The sequence below is a fragment of the Rana temporaria genome, chromosome 11, assembly GCF_905171775.1.
Source record: "Rana temporaria chromosome 11, aRanTem1.1, whole genome shotgun sequence".
In the NCBI taxonomy this organism is placed as follows: domain Eukaryota; kingdom Metazoa; phylum Chordata; class Amphibia; order Anura; family Ranidae; genus Rana; species Rana temporaria.
Window position 1 is genome coordinate 9,946,435 of NC_053499.1, and position 21,770 is coordinate 9,968,204.

Genomic DNA, 21,770 nt, shown 5'->3' on the forward strand with positions numbered 1-21,770 from the left:
GACATGTGCGCAGTCTGCGTGGGGAAGATGGAGTGTGGGCTGGAGAATTGTGTGTAACTGCATCCAACCACGGAAAGATACGCCGCTCCTAATAATGTATGCATCCTTTTTTTTTTTCTTCCCGTACAGCAGGACCGGATCTGCATCACTGGAGTCTGGAGGTTCGGAAATGTTGGCACCATATGCCCCCACACACACACACACACACCACCCATCCTCCATCAAAAGCTGCTTACGCAGAAGCCATTGCTCCTAACTTTCTGAGATGGAAAAGAGAAACACTTCTGATTAATGCTGTCATTACAGTACACTCATGGTTCCAAATCTCCTATTACCATGTCCTTGTACATTATGAACCCTCTTTAAGGTTCGTTCACACGTGTGGCTAGGGGGGCAGTAAATCTGCGGTTTTGGCGTCTTACAACCACCCGCCTCAACCAGGGTATGCATCCACTCAGGGCTGTACATGTGCTGCAGCAAAAATGAGACAGCATGTTACCGCCAGTGCCGGGACAAGGTCATCTAGAGCCCAGGACGAACGTGCCAAACTGCACCCCCTAAGATGTATGAGCATTATATGTCAGCTAAATCCCTCCCCCCCCAACAAAAAAATTGAACACTAATGTGTATGCTTACCCCCATAAACATAAACTCCCCCTCCTCCCAGTACAAATCACCCCCCTGCTGAAATCCTCCCTCCCATCCCTTCTCTCAGCCCAAATCCTCTCGCTCTGCAAATCCCCCTGTGCAAATCGACCCCCCAATAAATCACTCCTCCTAGTTAGTACAAATCCTCTACCCCTCAAATTTCCCCTCCAAGTACACATCCTCTGCCCCCCACCCCAATCCAAATCCTCCCACAGCTGCCCCCTCCTGCCCACCCCCTGTCCCAGCCCTGGTTACTGCCACTGAACGCGACCCATTTAATCACCTATATAGATTTCAAGAATAGATTAATGTCACTGTGACAGTGCTGTATTTCCTATGGGGATTGTAGAGAACAGGAGACTGAACCTTGGGGTTACAAAATAATGGTAGGCTGACACATGTGCACACAGAGTATTGTGCAGCTGTGCATAGTAACCAATGAATCATCTTTTAACTTCAGCTTGTTCAATTAAGCTTTCACAATAAGACCTAGAAGCTGATTGGTTACTATGCAGCCGTGTGCACCCGTTTTAGAATGTCTCCATGCTGGGGTTCAGAAAAATGGTGCTCCAAAGCATGGGATCCAAGAACAATGATACACTAACACATCGGGTCCCAGAACAATTCTACACCAACACCTGGGGTCCTAGAACAATGGTATGCCAGCACTTAGGGTTGCAAAACATTGGTTTGCCAACACTTAGGATCTCAGAACAATGGTATGGCAATGCAAGAACTCCCAGAAAAATGGGACGCCAACACTTGGACTCCCAGAACAATAGTATACCAACACTTGGGCTCCCAGAACAATAGTATACCAACACTTGGGCTCCCAGAACAATAGTATACCAACACTTGGGCTCCCAGAACAATAGTATACCAACACTTGGGCTCCCAGAACAATAGTATACCAACACTTGGGCTCCCAGAACAATAGTATACCAACACTTGGGCTCCCAGAACAATAGTATACCAACACTTGGGCTCCCAGAACAAGGATACATCAACACTTGGGCTCCCAGAACAAGGATACATCAACACTTGGGCTCCCAGAACAATGATACATCAACACTTGTGCTCCCAGAACAATAGTATACCAACACTTGGGCTCCCAGAACAATGATACACCAGCACTTGGGCTCTCAGGACAATGGTACACCAGCACTTGGGCTCCCAGAACAATGATACACCAACAATTGGGCTCTGAGGACAATGCTACACCAAACACTTGGGTTCCCAGAACAATGATACACCAACACTTGGGCTCCAAGGACAATAATACACCAACACTTTGAGTCCTAGAACAATGCTACACAAACATTTTTGGTCTCTGAAAAAATGATATGCCAATATTAGGGTTCCCAGAATAACGGGGACACCAACACTTGGGCTCCCCAAAAAATTGTCAACTGAGACTTGGATTCCAAGAACAATGATACACCAACACTTGAGCAATGATATAAAAACAATTGGGTTCCCAGAACAATGGTACACCAACACTTGGGCTCCCAGAACAATGGTACACCAACACTTGGGCTCCCAGAACAATGGTACACCAACACTTGGGTTCCCAGAACAATGGTACACCAACGCTTTGAGTCCTAGAACAATGGTACACAAATATTTGGGGTTTCAGAACAATCATATGCCGATATTAGGGTTCCCAGCACAGTGGTACGGCAACACTTGCGGTCCCAGAACAATGATACACCAACAATTGGGCTCTGAGGACAATGCTACACCAAAACCTTGGGTTCCCAGAACAATGATACACCAATACTTGGGCTCCCAAAAAAATTGTACACTGAGACTTGTATTCCAAGAACAATGATACACCAACACTTGAGCAATGATATACAAACAATTGGGTTCCCAGAACAATGGTACACCAACACTTGGGCTCCCAGAACAATGGTACACCAACACTTGGGCTCCCAGAACAATGGTACGCCAACACTTGGGCTCCCAGAACAATGGTACACAAATATTTGGGGTTTCAGAACAATCATATGCCAATATTAGGGATCCCAGCACAGTGGTACGGCAATACTTGGGGTCCCAGAACAATGGTACACTAAAGTCACTGCTCATTTATCTTACATGACATCTAACCTACAATTTTTTAGAAGGCACATGGGAGACTTTGAGGTCAACTGAGCTGATAAGATCAAAATGTACCTTTTTGGTGCTAAGACCAAACACCTTGTATTGCATAAGTCAAAAACTGCACATCATCAAGAACACATCTCCACCATGAAGCAGGGCGGTGATGGTGGTGGCATTATTCTTATGGGATATTTATCTGCAGCCCCTGGAAAGCTTGTAAGATTAAAAGGTAGATTGAGTACAGAAAAATACAAGGAAATTGTGGCAGAAAACCTGATACAGCCTTCGAGAAACCCAAGCCTACGGAGAACATTTGGCTCCCAGCAAGACAATAAGCCAAAGCTACACAAGAATTACTTGCGATATTAATGTCCAGGGTTGGGCAACATCAAAGTACATATCTAAATCCAATAGAGAATCTGTGACTTGAAAAAGGATTTTCACTCTCGATCCCCATGGAATCTGAGCCATAGACGTTTTGCATTTAAGCAGTGGTTGCCAACCCTAGTCCTCAAGTACCGCCAACAGGCCATGTTTTGGGATTTTCCCTTAGACCCCGTAAACACGACCGAGTTTCTCGGCAGAAGTCAGCCAGAAACTCAATCGAAGCTGGATTCTGGCGAGAAACTCGGTCGTGTGTACACTTTTCACCGAGGAAGCCGATGAGGAACTCGTCGGGCCGAAAAGAGAACATGTTCTCTATTTTCTCGTTAGTCAATGGGAAAAGTCGGCCCGCCGAGTTCCTCGGCGGCTTCCACACTGAACTCGACGAGGAACTCGATGTGTTTGGCACGTCGAGTTCCTCAGTCGTGTGTACGGGGCCTTAGATAAAATTGCTGTCCTTAATACCAAGCCATTGACATTGATTTATAGCACCTACGCAAAGTTGAAGGAAATTCTGAAAAAACATGATCTGTTGGGGGTACTTGAAGACTTATGCCGCGTACACACGATCGTTTTTCGGTATGAAAAAAAACGTTGTTTCTCAGCATGTCCAAAAAACAACGTTTTTCCAACTTCATCAATAAAAACGATGTTGCCCCACACACCGTTTTTGAAAAATGATGAACAAAGCGCGGTGACGTACAACACGTACGATGGCACTCTAAAGGGGAAGTTATATTCGCCTTTGGGCTGCTTTAGCTGATTCCGTGTTAGTAAAAGACGATTTGCGCTTTTTTGTCTGTTACAGCGTGATGAATGTGCTATCTCCATTATAAACGGTAGTTTTACCTGAACGAGCGCTCCCGTCTCATAACTTGCTTCTGGGCATGCACGGGTTTAAAACGTCGTTTTTGCCCACACACGATCATTTTTTACAACCCGAAAAACAACGGGGCAGATCCACAGAGCGAGTACGCCGGCTTATCTACCGGTACTTTCAAATTACCCACGTCGTATCTTTGGTTTGAATCCTCAAACCAAGATACGACGGCATCTGGGTTAGATCCGACAGGTATACGTCCTCGTGCGCCTTTCGGATCTAAGATGCAATACTTCGGCGTCTGCTGGGTGGCGTTCACGTCGTTTTCCACGAACGTACGAGCGGCCGGCGCATTTTTTTCCGGCGTCTCTAGTCGGCTTTTTCCGGCGTATAGTTAAAGATGGTATTTCGTTGTGTATAGTTAGTCCTGCCATGTTAAGTATGGCCGTCGTTCCCGCGTTTATTTTGAATTCTTTTTTCTTTTTGCGTAAGTCGTTCGTGAATCGGGATGGACGTAATTCACGTCTAAGTTAAAAAAAATGACGTTGCGACGTCATTTAGCGCAATGCACGGCGGGAAATTTTGAAACGGGGCATGCGCAGTTCATTCGGCGCGGGGGTGCGCTTCATTTAAATGAAACACGCCCCCTAATCGCCGATTTGAATTCCGCCGCCAGAGATACACTACGCCGCCGTAACTTACGGCGCAAATTCTTCCAGGATTCGATTAAATCCAGGTAAGGTACGGCGGCGTAGCGTATCTCTGATACGCTGCGCGGGTGCAGATCTCTGTGGATTTGCCCCAACATTTTTTAAATCGACGTTAAAAAATGCAGCATTCTCGAATTTTTTTTGGTTGTTTTTCAGAAGCCGAAAAATTATATGTAGCCCACACACGATCATTTTAAATTACGTTTTTAAAAACGTCATTTTTTTTCATGCCGAAAAATGATCGTGTGTACGTTAAAAAATGCAGCATTCTCAAATTTTTTTTGGTTGTTTTTCAGAAGCCGAAAATAGGCATGCGCCGTCCGTGGACATATCCCAGTTTGCATTGCTCCAAAGTACGCCGCAAGGACTTATTGGTTTTGACGTGAACGTAAATTACGTCCAGCCCCATTCACGGACGACTTACGCAAACGACGTAAAATTTTCAAAATTCGGCGCGGGAACGACGTCCATACTTAACATTGGCTAGGCCAGCTTTTTGGTGGAATAACTTTACGCCTGAAAACGCCTTACGTAAACGGCGTATCTTTACTGCAACGGGCAAGCGTACGTTCGTGAATAGGCGTATCTCGCTGATTTACGCATTCTTGGCGTAAATCAGCGTTCACGCCCCTAGCGGCCGGCGGAACTAGACAGCTAAGATACGACGGCGCAGGCCGTCGTATCTTAGCTACATTTAAGTGTATATCATTTTGAGAATACACTTAAATATACGACGGCGCAGATTCAGAGTTACGACGGCGTATCTACTGATACGCCGGCTTAACTCTTTCTGAATCTAGCTATATGTGCATTAGAATTAATTCGAAATTAGTCGATTAATCGATTAAAAAAAAAACGATTAATCGAACACGAAAATTTTAATCAGTAACAGCCCTAATATATTTATATATATATATAGTACTTGTATATTTCTCTATCTTGATTATGTCACGAACTGCTGAAAAAATTCAGAACGCCCCCCAATAGCCTTCCTTCCACAAGTAACTAGTTCTGTAGTTACGCAATTTGTGTGGGGATCAGGTAAGTGTTCGGCACACAGCTCCCCGCATGTATCCGACGTGTAATGCTGCAGTCACCTGCTTAATTAGGCACAATTAGTCATGCCGGTGGTGAAACTATGAATCACTCCATCGCTGCTACACATTCCCATCCGCCATCCGTATTTCACGTTCACGGAACCATCATTTGAACTGCAACCTCACCCGGTCCTGTCAGGGAGAGAAATGCTGATCTTCTGTTCATACAATGTATGAACAGAGATCAGTCATTTCCCCCTAGTGAGTCCACCCCCCCTACAGTTAGAACACACCCAGGGAACATACTTAACCCCTTCCCCGCCCCCTAGTGTTAACCCCTTCACTGCCAGTGGCATTTTTATAGTAATCCAATGCATTTTTATAGCACTGATCGCTATAAAAATGCCAATGGTCCCAAAAACGTGTCAAAAGTGTCCGAAGTGTCCGCCATAATGTCGCAGTACCGAAAAAAAAAATCGCTGATCGCTGCCATTACTAGTAAAAAAAAATATTAATAAAAATGCCATAAAAATACCCCCTATTTTGTAAACGCTATAACTTTTGCGCAAACCAATCGATAAACGCCTATTACGAAAAATATGTAGAAGAATACGTATCGGCCTAAACTGAGGCAAAAAATGTTTTTTTATATATTTTGGGGGGATATTTATTATAGCAAAAAGTAAAAAATATTCATTTTTTTCAAAATTGTTGCTCTATTTTTGTTTATAGCGCAAAAAATAAAAACCACAGAGGGGATCAAATACCACCAAAAGAAAGCTCTATCTGTGTGGAAAAAATTACGCCTAATTTGTTTGGGAGCCACCTCGCATGACGGCGCAATTGTCAGTTAAAGCGACGCAGTGCCGAATCGCAAAAAAGGGGACAGGTCTTTGACCAGCAATATGGTCCGGGGGTTAAGTGGTTAAAATTTAAAAAAAATACACTTTATCCTAAAATGTTCTCAAAGTTGCATGGGCGAGGCGTTAAGGTTTCTGGCTGTTTACCTGGCTTCATTTATTCTGTCGTGTTTTGTTTGTAATATCGCAGTGTAAGCTGCACTTCGTAGCATTTATCCCGGCACAACCCCTGTCATTGCCATCACTTCTCAGCACACACAGCGCTTTGAAAGGCTTTTGTGCGTCGTGTTGACACAGCACTCTTTTTCCACCTTCCTGGGACAAGGACACTCTGTGACAATACAGTGGAGGTGATTGGATGGGGTTGGGAAGGGGACATGTTGATAACTGGAAATTAAATCTAAATGCACTTCCCAAAATTAAAAGCCAATCTACTGTAGCGTTACCCTTACAGTAAGGTGACCAGATTTTTAAAATGAAATCCGGGGACATATTTTTTCTTTACTAGTAATGGCAACAATCAGCGACTCTCTGCCCGTCGCCGCCCGCCTCACAGCCTCTCAAGTCTTACTCTTCAGGCCCGGCTACTACTGGATGGGGAGGGGAGGAAGATCACTCCGCCAGGGAAGGCAAGGAGATAGGCAGGCGGCTGGCCGGGATTTGAGCCAAGGCAGAAGAACATGCGAGCGAAGCTGAATGGGCATGTGCCCAAAACTGAAGAAATATTCCCTCCGCTCCGACCAGCACATGATCATCAGAAAGGGGCACAGATCATGTGAAAAATACAAACCCCTATGCTAGTAGGCACGGCGGAGCGGAGGTGTGTAATTCTAATTTTTTTATTTTAATTCTGCACTGACTTTCTTTGAAATTGCCCCTGCCCCCTATTAAATCCAATCTGGGGACAAAACCAGGGACAGACTTGGTCCGGGGACAGTGTCCTCAATCAGGGGACTGTCCCCTGAAACTGGGGATGTCTGGTCACCCTACCTTACAGGGGCTACAGATATTAACTGGTTCTTCCCCAAAAGTGTAGAGGCTGCATGCAGGGCCGCCATCAGGGGGGGGGGTACCGGCAGTACACCTGTAAGGGGCCCGGAGGTCCCCAGGGGCCCGGATGGCAACCCCCCTTCTTTTTTTTTATATTCATTTCTTTGGAAGGGGTCCAGAGGTCCCCAGGTGCCCGGAGGTCCCCAGGGCCCCGGATGGCAACCCCCCTTTTTTTATTTATTTTTTAATTAAAAAAAATTGTATATATATATTTTATTTTTAATTTATATATATATATATATATATATATATATATATATATATATATATATATATACACATATATTTTTTTATTATTAAAGGGCCCAGAGGTCCCCAGGGCCCATGTAGCAACCCCCCTTTTTTTTATAAATGTTTTTTTTTTAATATATTTTTTTATTACAATTTTTTTTTCTTTATTAAAGGGCCCAGAGATCCCCAGGGCCCCTGATGGCAACCCCCCCCCCCCCTTTTTAAAAAAAAATTATATATTCTTTGATTTATTTTTTATTAAAGGGCCCAGAGGTTTATTTTTTATTTTTATTAAAAGGCCAAGAGGTCCCCAAGGGCCCGGAGGTCCCCATGGTCCCGGATGGCAACCCTCTTTTTTTGTAATTTTTTTAATAAATTTTTCTTTATTTTATTTTTTGTAAAAGGCCCCCCCGCTTCTCAATTTCAGGCGGCAGCTTCCCCCCACTGGGTTCTCTGCTCCAGGGGGCCCATGCCTGAAGCTGTGTAAGGGGCCCCATAACTCCTGATGGCGGCCCTGATCCCAACTGCCCCAACTGCCCCTGATTTTGGAGGGACTGTCCCTGATTTGAAGGAATGTCCCTCTGCCCCTCATTCCTCCTCATTTGTCCCTCATTTTGGTCTGATGTATATAAAATGCACTTTTTATCTATCAAAAAGTGTTTTTCCAGCGCTAAAGCCCTGTACACACAATCAGTTCATCTGATGAGAACGGTCCTTCGGACCGTTCTCATCGGTTAACCGATGAAGCTGACTGATGGTCTGATGTGCCTACACACCATAGGTTAAATAAGTTCAATGCTTCCAAGCATGCGTCGACTTGATTCTGAGCATGCGCAGGTTTTTAACCAATGGTTGTGCCTACTAACCGTCAAGTTTGACCTATCGGTTAGGTGTCCATCGGTTCAATTTTAAAGCAAGTTCTCTTTTTTTTGACCGAAGGATAACTGACCGATGGGGCCCACACACCATCGGTTTGGACCGATGAAACAGTCCTTCAGTCCGTTTTCATCGGTTTTGACCGACCGTGTGTACGCGGCCTAAACCTTTCAGCTGATTTCTAAATTGCTGCATTTGTAAATTCCAAAAGCCAATATAAAGGAATAGTGGTGGTAAAAAAAGCACTTGTGGGTTTAACCAATCTTGTTTTTTTGTACAATTCTCCTTTAAGGGGGGCGTGGCAAGGGGTGTGTCCTATGCCCGCATACTTTTGCTGATAGGTGTCCCCTCATTTCCATCTCAAAATGTTGGGAGGTATGGTGGTGCCCTGCAAGGGACCCCCAGAAGAGGAGGATCGGGGCTGCTCTGTGCAAAACCGTTACACAGAGCAGGTAAGTATAACATGTTTGTTATTTAACCACTTCCGGACCGCCGCATGTACATATACATCGGCAGAATGGCACGGACAGGGACATTGGCGTACCTGTACGTCCCTGCCTAGACGTGGGTCGGGGGTCCGATCGGGACCCCCCCCGGTAAATGCAGCGGTTCCCGTGGCTTCAGGAGCGATCCGGGACGAGGGCGCGGCTATTCGTTTCTAGCCGCCCCCTCGCGATCGCTACCCGGAGCTGAAGAACGGGGAGAGCCGTATGTAAACACAACATCCCCGTGCTTCACTGTGGCGGCGTATCGATCGAGTCATCCCTTTTATAGGGAGACACAATCTATGACGTCAGTCCTACAGCCACACCCCCCACACACTAGGTGAACCCTAACTCCTACAGCGCCCCCTGTGGTTAACTCCCAAACTGCAACTGTCATTTTCACAATAAACAATGCAATTTAAATGCATTTTTTGCTGTGAAAATGACAATGGTGCCAAAAATGTGTCAAAATTGTCCGCCATAATGTCGCAGTCACGAAAAAAATCGCTGATCGCCGCCATTAGTAGTAAAAAAAAATAATAATAATAAAACTATCCCCTATTTTGTAAACGCTATAAATTTTGCGCAAACCAATCGATAAACGCTTATTGCGATTTTTTTTACCAAAAATAGGTAGAAGAATACGTATCGGCCTAAACTGAGAATTTTTTTTTTTTATATATGTTTTTTGGGGGATATTTATTATAGCAAAAAGTAAAAAATATTGCATTTTTTTCAAAATTGTCGCTCTATTTTTGTTTATAGCGCAAAAAATAAAAACCGCAGAGGTGATCAAATACCACCAAAAGAAAGCTCTATTTGTGGGGAAAAAAGGACGCCAATTTTGTTTGGGAGCCACGTCGCACGACCGCGCAACTGTCTGTTAAAGCGACGCAGTGCTGAATTGTAAAAACCCCTTGGGTCATTTAGCAGCATATTGGACCGGTCCTTAAGTGGTTAAAAAAATTCCTTTACAATCACTTTAACAGAGGAATCCGCTACAACTGTACCCCCCCCCCCCCCAATTGTCATACTGCAAAGTGCTACATGAAGAATAATAAATATTGGATAAATATCACCCTAATTTTTTTTCCTGTGTTGAAGTCTCACATTATTCTCACTTGGGAGAAATAAAAGCTTTAAACGTGATTTGGGTAATGTGCGATTTCATGACATTAAATTAACAGTCTATAGAGGAAGGTAGAATTATAACACCTCATCTTTTTTTGTAACGTGACTTACGGCTCATTTTCACCCCGTCTGCTAATTGTAACCCAGGAGCTCACAATCACTTGAGAAAAGATTGTTGGCAAATACAGCATTGGCTTCTAGAGTTGTTAAATAAAATGTTTCTTTAAAATAACAACCATGTTATACTTACCTCCACTGTGTAGTTCATTTTGCACAGAGTGGGCCCGATCCTCCTCTTCTGGGGTCCCTCGGCGGCTGTCTCTGGTCCTCCCCGCAAGAACTCATCACAGTAATGCGAGAGAGCTTGCATGGTGATGAGTCTTTGCGGGCGCGCTCCCGTGAAACAGCGAGCGGCCATAGCCACTCACTGTATCACTCGGCCCCGCCCCTCGGCGCGCCGCGTCACTGGATGTGATTGACACCAGCGCCAGTCAATGGCTGCGCTGCTCTCAATCCATCCGCTCTTGTCAATCAGCGGCCAGGCTGAGCGGCGAAGAGGATCTCGGGACCGAGCGCGGGACTTAAAAACGTCAATCATGTCGGGTCACGATTCATTAACATAAAACACGCCCCCCTGTTCCTCATTTGAATTAGGCGCGCTTACGCCAGCCCATTTATGCTACGCCGCCGTAACTTAGGAGGCAAGTGCTTTGTGAATACAGCACTTGCCTCTCTGACTTACGGCGGCGTAGCGTAAATACGATACGCTACGCTACGCCGGCTGAAACATACGCCGCCCTACGTGAATCCAGCTATATGAGTCCAAGGAGGTGCATGACATCTCCTGGGCCTATTTTTATTATTTACATCTGACAGTTTTATTGCACTCCCGGGAAGACGGCTATCCCTGTATCTCCGGGAGCCCAACGCTGATGCTTCAGTTCTAATCCGCTTTAGCATTAGAGTCGGCGCAGGTGCTATGCCTGCCCCTCCCCTCCTCCTGCCCAATCACAGAAGCCCTTGTATTATGTAAACTCATTCACAAAATACAAAGGCTTCTCTGAATGGGCAGCTAAGGGAAGGGAGGTCATAGCTGCTCTGTGTGCGTCTCTCTCTTCTCTTACAGCCCCGAGTGTCAGTGTATGCCCCGGAAGACCCATAAAACTGTCAGATATAAATAAAATTGATAAATTCAAGAGATGTCATGCACCTCCTTAGACCTAAATCATAGCGTGCTTTCACTTTATACAAAGTGTCTGAATTCCTGGAATTTAGCTTTAATTTATGAAAAATCATTTCTACTCCACCCCCCTTTGGTCTGCTATCTAAACTTGTTAAGTTTAATTTTAAATAAAACACATTTACTTACCATGAAGAAGAAAAGAGAATCTTTATGACCACCCCATATCCAAAATTCTTCTTCTTTCACGCCAGTCACAGCTTCCACGCCGTCCCCCCAAACCTGGAAAGAGAGGCAATGCAAATAGAGTTATGGGGGTCTGATCAGAAATGTAATGATGTCATTAATCTTTCACAGCCGTCCTAAGTGACTACAGTTACATGTTTTCTGCCCAACCTGGAATCTGAGCTAGTGAACCCCCGGGCACACAAATTTTTAGTTGATTAAATTGCTGTAATAGGAATAAAAGTGATCAAAAAAAAGAAAACATTTAAAAAGAAAGCATCAAAATAGAAAAATAAAAGTAAAATAAACAATAAAAAATAAATAAAGCGCCTCCATCCCCGCGTGTTTGCTCGCAGAAGCAAACGCAAACGTAAGTCACGCACACATATGTAAACGGCGGTCAAACCACACATGTGAGGTATTGCCGCAAACGTTAGAGCGAGAGCAATAATTCTAATGCTAGACCTCCTCTGTAACTCTAAACAGGTAACCTATAAAACATTTTAAAGCGTTGCCTGAGGGGGATTTTTAAGTACTGAAGTTTGGCACCATTCCATGAGTGTGCGAAATTTTCAAGCTTGACGTGTTAGGTATCTATTTACTCGGCGTGACATCATCTTTCACATTATGCAAAAAAATTGGGCTAACTATTTTTTTTTTTTTTATTAATGAAATAGTCCCCCCCCCCCCAAAAAAAAAACGTAGTTGAAAAATTGCTGTGCAAATACCTTGCGAGATAAAAAGTTGCAACGGCCACCATTTTATTCCCTAGGGCAGTGATGGCGAACCTTGGCACCCCAGATGTTTTGGAACTACATTTCCCGTGATGCTCATGCACTCTGCAGTGTAGTTGAGAATCGTGGTGTAACGGAATGGCCCGCGATACCCAGAGACTTTTGAAGGATGCGGGGTACTCCTGTGCCAGCTTCACTAATGACTCTTGGGTCTAGGGTCATCCTATGTCCAATAGGGACATAGGATGACTGAGAAATGATATCATGAACTACATGAGATGGGACAATAATGATAATTCATGTATTGCAGGATATCTTGGAATATTACAGGTGGTTAATTCTGACCCCAACAGGTCAATAGCAGAGTGACTCATTCATGTGGGGACACATAGACTGTTCAGGTGTTAATTGAGTCTGGCTCCTAAGATATTTCATTGTGCTATGCTAACTAGCCCTGTATTGTGTGAAAGTTCTATTGATGCTAATATGTGTTGTGAGTTAACACACTCTAAAAGTCATGTCTGCCATGTCAGCTATAGTAATTGGTTCATGTAGATTCGGTGCCAGAATGTCTGTCTGGGATGTGGATTGAGGGGGACTCGTTAGGCACCCATTGTGTGATGTTTTGGGTGGAGTGTTTCATTGTCCCTGTGATTACTGCAGCATGCTTTCTAACTGTATAAAAAGCTGAGAGTTTACCATTAAAGCATTCATTCGTTTTGGAACCAGAAACAGAGCTGTGTGTCTCGTTTGTCTGGGGAATTCTAATGGACCGTGTCTGCTGGATTGTTGGAGTGTCGGATAAGCTGTCTTGGGTTGGTGGAATGGAATATCGTAAACGGTGTTAACCCCTGACCATTACACATGGGAAATGTAGTTCCAAAACATCTGGGGTGCCAAGACTCGCCATCACTGTCCTAGGGTCTCTGCTAAAAAAAAAACATATATAATGTTTGGGGGTTCTGAGTTAATTGCTAGCAAAAAAATTATGATTTTTACATGTAGGAGCGAAGTGTCAGAATTGGCCTTGTAGGCAAGTAGTTAAGGTCTGTTTGTGGGGGATTATTTTCATACAAAGACTTCCCCTTTAAGCATTTGATTCCGAGTGTGAAAGTTGGCTCCCTGTCCCCGGTAACAGCTGCGGTCATCTATACCGCTCTCTAGTATCATCCTGATGGATCTCACAGCTGTCTGGGAACTTTGCGGCGTGCAATGGGCGCCGTGTCCGGCCTTGCTCACATGCCACCTGCCCTTCGTGCAAAGAGCATCCCAGAACCCCTTGACATAACGGCGGGGCCGTGCATGACACAACCCGGGTATTTTTATCAGCAAGTAGGTAAATAGAAGATGGGATGTGTTCTGAGCGGTAGCGGCATCGAATGATGAGAGCATTCACTGCCTACACGTCATGTGTGGGAGCTGAGTTAGTCATCTAATGGGCATGTGTGATTGACAGAGCGAATTTAGTCGTTCTTGTCAGCGGAGGAGACAGTCCCCAATTTAGTGTGTTTTACATACACAGCGTATAATCAGCAGCTTGCGCTGCCTCCTTCCCGGGGCTCATGATGTCTTTTGCAGCCTTCTGTCACAAGGGCCTGTGCTTGGCAGGCATGTACGACGTTTTTTGGCTACGAGACAGAAGATGGCTAAACTACACATATTTTCAGCGTGGAAACATCTGTACAATGGGGTGACGGAAAACAAGCACAGGCCCAAGGCAATACTTAAAGAAAAACCTTCACTTCAATTTTTTTCGGGGGGCAAAATACAGCACATGTGTTAATTATTCCCATGTTCTTACATTCTTTGCAAGCCTAGCTTTGAGGTTGGACAGGGCCCCCCCTCTCCTTGTGGTAATTAGCCAATGTAGGTAGCAAGGAGACGGCTGCTTGATAACCAGAACTCTCTGGCTGTAAGCACTTGCCAAAGACAAGCAACAGGAAGAGAAAGGCAGAGGGATTGGAAGAATGCTAGCTACGAGGTCCTACAGGCTGCCCCTCTCCCCTATGGTCATCCAAAAACGTAGTGTAGAACTACCCCCGGAGGAGCTGCTGGATTTTTGGGCCGCAAATTACCGCATGGTTCCTCCGATATTCCTAGGGGTGAATGATGCGTATTGCATGTACTAGAAGTAAAGGAATGTCCACGACAGGTGCTCTTTGCTGTGCTCTTTATTACCCAGCCGGGTAAAAACAGTAAACTTGTGGTGAGGAATGAAAAGTTGAAGAAGAAAGGAGAACAGCAGATCCAGGCATGATGATAGGAAACAGTCCCGCTCCCAAAGCGTAGCACTTCTATGCGCCACTTCTGCCGGAGTGGGTTTAGCGTACCCGGACAGGCCTCTCTCACTGACCTGGCAGCCGGAGTATCGCTTGGACAATTGTAGGATAAGGTCTCTGCCACAGACCCTCCTTGGTGAACTTGAAGTTGTGGAAAAGTCTCTGCCACAGACCCTCCTCGGTGAGCCTCAGAAAGGTACCTCTGCCACAGGCCCTCCCTGGATTGGTTTCTTGCAAATATCCCTCTTTGGATAAGTTACGCCTGGATCTCCTTCAACTTGTCGCCCAGGTGCCGACTGACAGGTGATCAGTCCCTCAGTGTGCGGCTACCTTGATCCCCGGTGGTTTGTCCAGGCCCTTTTGGACCGCCAGCCTCTCAATGGCGCTCCTCACCGAACAGCAGTACAGCTTGGGATCTCCAGAAGTGGGAACCTAGTCACTCACTGGGTTCCCGTCGCTGTTCAGATGCTCCGGGGCAGCATGGCTCCGGAACCAGGAACACCGCGGGGCGTGCGCACACCTATGTTTTTAACTTTCCCCGTTTTTAACTTTTTTCTTTGGGTCATTTTTAATGATATTTCAATAAATACACAATTCTATTGTTATATGTGTCATATATCTGGTGAGCTGTGCTGTATGTGTGGCCCTTTTGGTGATGTCAGGGGCCGCACTTGAGGCCCCCTATATCAAGAAAGCTGACTTCTACTTGTTTAGGGAGAAACCTGCATGTCATTTTTTTTTTTTTATTTAATTAAAAATGTTAGCAAAAAGTTAAAAAAGAAAGAAACAAGCCGGAGGTACTTACACCAGCAAGGTGGGCCATGGCAGAGACCGGACAAGTTGCTGGGGCACCTCTACTGTATCCGTATGGCAGGGTCTGCGTCTTTTCTGAGCTTCCAGTCTCCTTTATCACAGCTAATCTTTTTATTTTTTCCTTTACAGTTTTGTATTTCAAAGCAATTAACAGCTGTAATGCAGTGAGGAGTAACACTTCACACCAAGTCATTAGATTCCTTAATTGTTCCTTGTTGTGAGACACTGCCAATGCACTTGTATGTAACCAACACCCAGGAGTACCGGCAAGGAGAGAGAGAAAACTCGGTTCCAGTATTGTTTTTGCAATAAGTTTGGTAATGAGAACATAAACTCTTGGAGCACTAGAGATGCCACGCAATTTGTGATCGGTACAACCGCTAGCTCAGGATCTATAACAGCTTTACCGCTTGTAGGTGGGGTGCAGCGGGGAGCTTTTGGTTGGGAATTCCGGCCATGTGTATGCTCCCTCGCAGTTTTTACGACGGGAAAACTCCCAAAAACTGCCAGACAAAAAAAGAGAACTAGCTCTCTTTTTTCCCGCCGGGATTCCCATCTGACTTTTTCCCAGCAGTTTTTGGCATTTTTCCTATGGGAAAAACTGCGATGGAGCATACACACGGTCGGGATTCCTGGCCAAAGCTCTCATCTGAGTTTTCCCGACGGGAAAACCGGCCGTGTGTAGGGGGAAAAGTTACAGAGCAGGTTCTCGGCTTTCCCCCCTGGATTTCTGACTGAACTTTTCCCGTCGGAAATCCCGCACGTGTGTACTAGGCATAAGAGAGTGTAACAGACACTCTCAGCTTAGACAACTGCAGCCAGCAACCCTGCTGGGAAGCCATAGTCCGGTCTGAACAATGTGTCCGGGTTTCAGGTGGTCTGACACATGATTCAAAACCCGAACTGTCCAGGTGAATCCTGGACAGGTGGCAACTGTAGGCATAGCTAGGCTTACAAAGCACATAGGAACATTGGACAAAAAAAGTGAGAGTTTTTCTTTAAAGCGATCATAAGCCGAACTAGGATCAGAAAAATGTAGAGGTTGGCAATGTGCAGGCAGTGAGTTATGCCCTGTACTCACGGTCAGGATTCCCGACGCGTCAAGGTCCGTCGGAAATCCTGATGGGAAAATCGAGAACCTGCTCTCCCGTACACACAAGCGGCTTTTCCAACGGGAAAACTCAGATGAGCGCTTTTGGCTGGGAATCCCGGCTGTGTGTACGCTCCATCGGAATTTTTCGGACGGGAAAACTGACAAAAACGTCTGGTTCTCTCGTACACACGGCCGGGTTTTCCACTGGGAAAAAAAGAGAGCAGGTTCTCTTTTTTTGCCCAGTGTTTTTTTGGCAGTTTTCCGGTCGGAAAAAAATGCGATGAGCCTGGGATTCCTGGCCAAAAGCTCTCCTCGCAGTTTTCCCATCGGGAAACCCGCTTGTGTCTGTACGGGGCATTACTGTGTTAGAGGTCCAAGCTGGAGTGAGCAATGAGCGTGAACAGATAAGGGTAATCCAAGTGCAGGTCCGGCGGTAGCTGGGTCAGCAACGATGGTCAGGCACAATAGCTCTCAGGTAAGCAGTTTATTTTCCAAACTGTTTTGATTGGCTGGAGAAAGTTGGTATCAGGAATTATGGTGCCCCTTACACAGCTTCAGGCTTGGGCCCCCTGGTGCAGAACCGGGGGGGGGGGGGTTGAGGTGCTGCCGCCTCAAATTGAGAAGCGGGGGGGGGTGCTGCGAATTGAGGTCAGGGGGCTTTAGGTGCTGCCGAAAAAATAAAAAAGGGGGGGTTGCTCTGGGGACCTCTGGGACCCTTACAAAAAAGAAAATGAAAGAAATAAAAAAATATATATATTAAAAAAAAGGGCAGTTGCAATCCGTGGCCCTGGGGACCTTGGGCCCTTTAATAAAAACAAACAAAATAATATATATTAAATAATAAATAAAAAATAAAAAATTTATAAAAAAAAGGGGGGGGGGGGTGCCGCCCGGGGCCCTGGGGACCTCTGGGCCCTTTAATAAAAACAAACAAAAAAATATATAAAAAAATAAATAAAAAATAACATTTTTATATAAAAAAGGGGGGTTGCCACCCGGGGCCCTGGGGACCTCCGGGCCCCTGGGGGCCTCTTGGCCCTTTAATAAAAAAATAAAAAAGGGGGTTGCCATCCGGGACCTCGGGGCCCCTTGCAGCAAGCCTTCCCGGAGAGACCATCAGAAAGTTTCTAGAACATGCTTGCTAATTCCTTTACTTCACATTGCCATCAACAATAAAACTACTGGTAAGGGGGCCCTTTGAAACCATTGTTTTTATTGTAAGATTTTTGGATAAAAATACTTAATGTTCCTATGGGCTGAGTTTCTGTGCTGTGCAGCTGTAATAGAGACAGTGAATGTATCGGCACAGGAGGCTGATTGCAAAAAAAAATGGAGGCCTTTGTTTGCGGTAAAGATGAAGGTAGAAATAGAAGCTTGCAGATTAAAAATAAAAAAGGCTTACAGCTTATATAACAGTCAACAATGGAATAATAAAATAAAGGATACTAGCAACCATACATATTACATTGCTTATGGGAAAGTCATTTCCGGGGACTAATTCCACCAGTAGAAGTCCTAGATTGAGTTTCAGTGGGGTTGCTCGGGCCCATCCAGCCCAGCTGTGGTTAGAACCATCTGTAGGTATCAAGAAATGCCAATTTCTCCTCCCTAAATGCTCCCATTACAGGAGAGGAACTGACCTTGGCCATTAAGGCCCTACCCGCTCGCAAATCCCCAGGCCCAGACGGGTTCCCATACGAATATTACAAGACCTTCCTCCCCACACTCCTTCCCCATATGACAAAGCTCTTCAACGCCTTTCTACAACGTACCCCCATCCCACAAGACATGCAGCGATCATTTATCACCCTTATCCCTAAACCAGACAAGGACCCCGCATTATGCGCCAGCTACAGGCCAATAGCCCTGCTGAACTCAGATCTTAAGATCTTTACGAAGGTCCTCTCCCTCCGCTTAAACGTAGTCTTACCCTCCCTGGTCCATAAAGACCAGGTAGGCTTTGTCCCCCTCCGCCAAGCGGGAGACAACACGAGAAAGGTGATTGACCTAATTGACGTGGCGGGCAGGGAGGGCTCGGAGTCCTTGCTCCTGAGCCTAGACGCAGAAAAGGCGTTTGACCGCCTTGGCTGGCCCTTCATGCTCGCCACGTTAAGACACATGGGTTTTGGGGGACCTTTCCTCCAGGCGGTCCGACACCTCTACATTAATCCGATTTCACAGGTGAAAACTCCCTTTGCCACTTCATCCTCCTTCCCCGTTACTAATGGCACTCGCCAGGGGTGCCCTCTGTCCCCCCTCCTCTTCGCCCTTTGCATAGAACCCCTAGCAGCAACGATTCGCGGTAACCCGGATATTCGGGGTATCCCAGTAAGGGGAAGGGAATTTAAAATTTCCCTCTTTGCCGACGACATCATTCTGACCTTGACGCGTCCCCGCATCTCCTTACCCAACTTACAAAGGGAACTGGAACGCTACGGGGCCCTTTCGGGTTATAAAACCAACACGTCCAAGTCTATGGCCATGCCAATTAATATGCCCGGACCCGAGGCCTTGCACTTACAGTCCGCTTTCCCGTACCACTGGGAGCGAACCTCCCTGAAATACCTGGGGGTCCAGCTTACCCCGAACTTCGCATCCTTGTACCAGGCCAATTTCCCCCCCCTATACAGCTCAATAAGGGCGTTGATCCATAAATGGAAGTCTCACCAGATATCCCTTTTGGGCCGGATAGCAGCCATAAAGATGGTGATCCTGCCAAAACTGCTGTACCTTTTCCAGACCTTACCAATCCCGGTCCCGTACGCTCACCTGCGCGCCTTACAAGCGGACCTCCTCCGGTATGTGTGGAACTACAAGCGCCACAGGATCCCACGTTCGGTCATGACGGCCGCGCGCACCGAGGGAGGATTGGCCTTCCCTGACCTGGTCAAATATTACCAGGCCTCGCAACTTCGAGCGGTGGCATCATGGTTTCCCCAGAAGTCCTACAACAGGTGGACGGAGGTGGAAAAGATTTGGCTGGCCCCAATACACCCCAATAATCTTTTATGGAACGCGAACGCGACGGTGGAACCCGGACGTATGCTGGGTTCCATGCGGCAGCTGCAAAGTACCTGGAGGAGGCTAGCCCAAGACTGTCGACTCACGTCTGATAGCTCCCTGCTGACCTCCTTCCTCTATAACCCTAAACTACCGACGAGTCTCACCCACCAGATGTCATGGCCCTGGGCATCGCGAAATTTGTTTCACTTTGGTCACCTAGTAGACCCCAGATCCCGCACCCTCCACTCCTTCACTGAGCTCCAAGCCAAACACGACATTCCACGACAAGCCTTTTTCAGCTACCTACAGATCCGCCACTACGCCCACACGATGGCCCCCCGGCTCCTTTTCTCAAAACCGACCCCATTTGAGCGCATCATACTCGAGGGCACAGCCCGCAGGGGCCTCATATCAGATATCTATCAAATTCTAAATGAATACCCCTTACAAACTAAAGGCAAACACGCCTACATGCTCCGCTGGGAGAAGGAGCTGGGAGGGGAGCTCGAAGAGGATGAGTGGAGGGCGGTCTGGAGGCAGGCGGCCAAGAGCTCAATCTGCACCCTCTATAAGGAAAACACGTATAAAGTGTTGTTCTTTTGGTACCTGACCCCAGACGTCCTCCACAGGATTTATCCTTCCACCTCTGACCGATGTTGGCGGTGCAACCAGGCCAGGGGCACAATGTTCCACATTTACTGGACCTGTCCCTTGATAGTCCAGTTTTGGACTCGGGTGCAAGAGCTCCTGACCCGCCTCGTGGAGGCACCCATACCCCTCTCCCCGAAGCTGTTCCTACTGGGCCTATCCCAACCCCGCATAGCTAAACCCTATAAGAAACTCCTGAGACACATAACCACAGCTGCGAGGTGCCTGATAGCACTTTATTGGAAGAAACCAACGCCCCCACCCCAGGAAGCCCTTTATGCTAGGGTCAAGGATGTAGAGCTTATGGAAAAAATGACAGCTAGGATTCGGGATAGGCTGGAGGACCATGACCTGGTCTGGGAGAGGTGGCATTCGGTGGAGGACCCGCCGTGAGCTGACAACAGACCACCAAGGTACACTACCTCACCCGACACTCCTGCCTGCTCCCCCCCCCTCCCCTTCCCCCAGTCTCCTCCCTTCTCTTTCCTTTTTCTCTTTCCTCCCCCCTTTTTTTTTTTTCTCTTTTCTTCTCTTTTCTTTTCTCTTCTCTCCCCATCTTCTTCTTCTACTCTACTCTCTCACTTCTTCTCCTCTCCTCTTTGTTACCTAGTTGTTTTATACGTTACTGAATGTACAACTAAGAATGTCGCCGCTGTGTAAGCACATTCAGCTGGAATTTTTGTATTACCTCTTTTATCTTACACTTGAAATGCTGCTACATTTTGTATTGACCTTTTTTCGAAAATAAAAAAAATTGTTATTTGAAAAAAAAAAAAGAAATGCCAATTTCTGCAATATAATAACCATAGGTGTGCGCAGCCTATAGCATTAGGGTGTGCACCCCAAAGCGCAAACATATTTGCATGTGTGTGCATGTGTATATACAGTATACTGATGGTGTCAGTAGAGCGGTGGAGCTATTAGGTAGCTTTGGTGAAACACAGGTCTATTTCTGTGCGTTACTGCACGTTTAACGCAGTATATTTCTGTGCATTACTGCACATTTAACGCAGTATATTTCAGTACGTTACTACATGCCTAACGCTGTATATTTCTCTGCATTACTGCATGTTCAACGCAGTATATTTCTGTGCATTACTGCACATTTAAGGCTGTATATTTCAGTGCGTTACTACATGTTTAACGCTGTATATTTCTGTGCGCTACTGCACGTTTAACGCAGTATATTTCTGTGCATTACTGCACGTTTAACGCAGTATATTCCAGTGCATTACTGCACATTTAACGCAGTATATTTCTGTGCATTACTGCACATTTAACGCAGTATATTTCTGTGTATTAATGCACATTTAACGCAGTATATTTCAGTGCGTTATTACATGCTTAACGCTGTATATTTCTCTGTATTAATGCACATTTACGCAGTATATTTCAGTGTGTTATTACATGCTTAACGCTGTATATTTCTGTGCATTACTGCACGTTTAACGCAGTAT

At 45.9% G+C, this 21,770-nt stretch overlaps 1 protein-coding gene across 2 annotated transcripts in view; it reads right to left on the reverse strand.

The window, feature by feature from the left end:
• The window catches only part of PTPN5 (protein tyrosine phosphatase non-receptor type 5), a 70,520-nt gene that overhangs the window by 39,239 nt on the left and 9,511 nt on the right, over window positions 1-21,770 (reverse strand). For both annotated transcript variants that reach the window (XM_040328009.1, XM_040328008.1), the window contains exon 2: window positions 11,708-11,800. The gene's annotated coding sequence lies outside the window, so the exon portion shown is untranslated. The remainder of the gene's footprint in view (window positions 1-11,707; window positions 11,801-21,770) is intronic.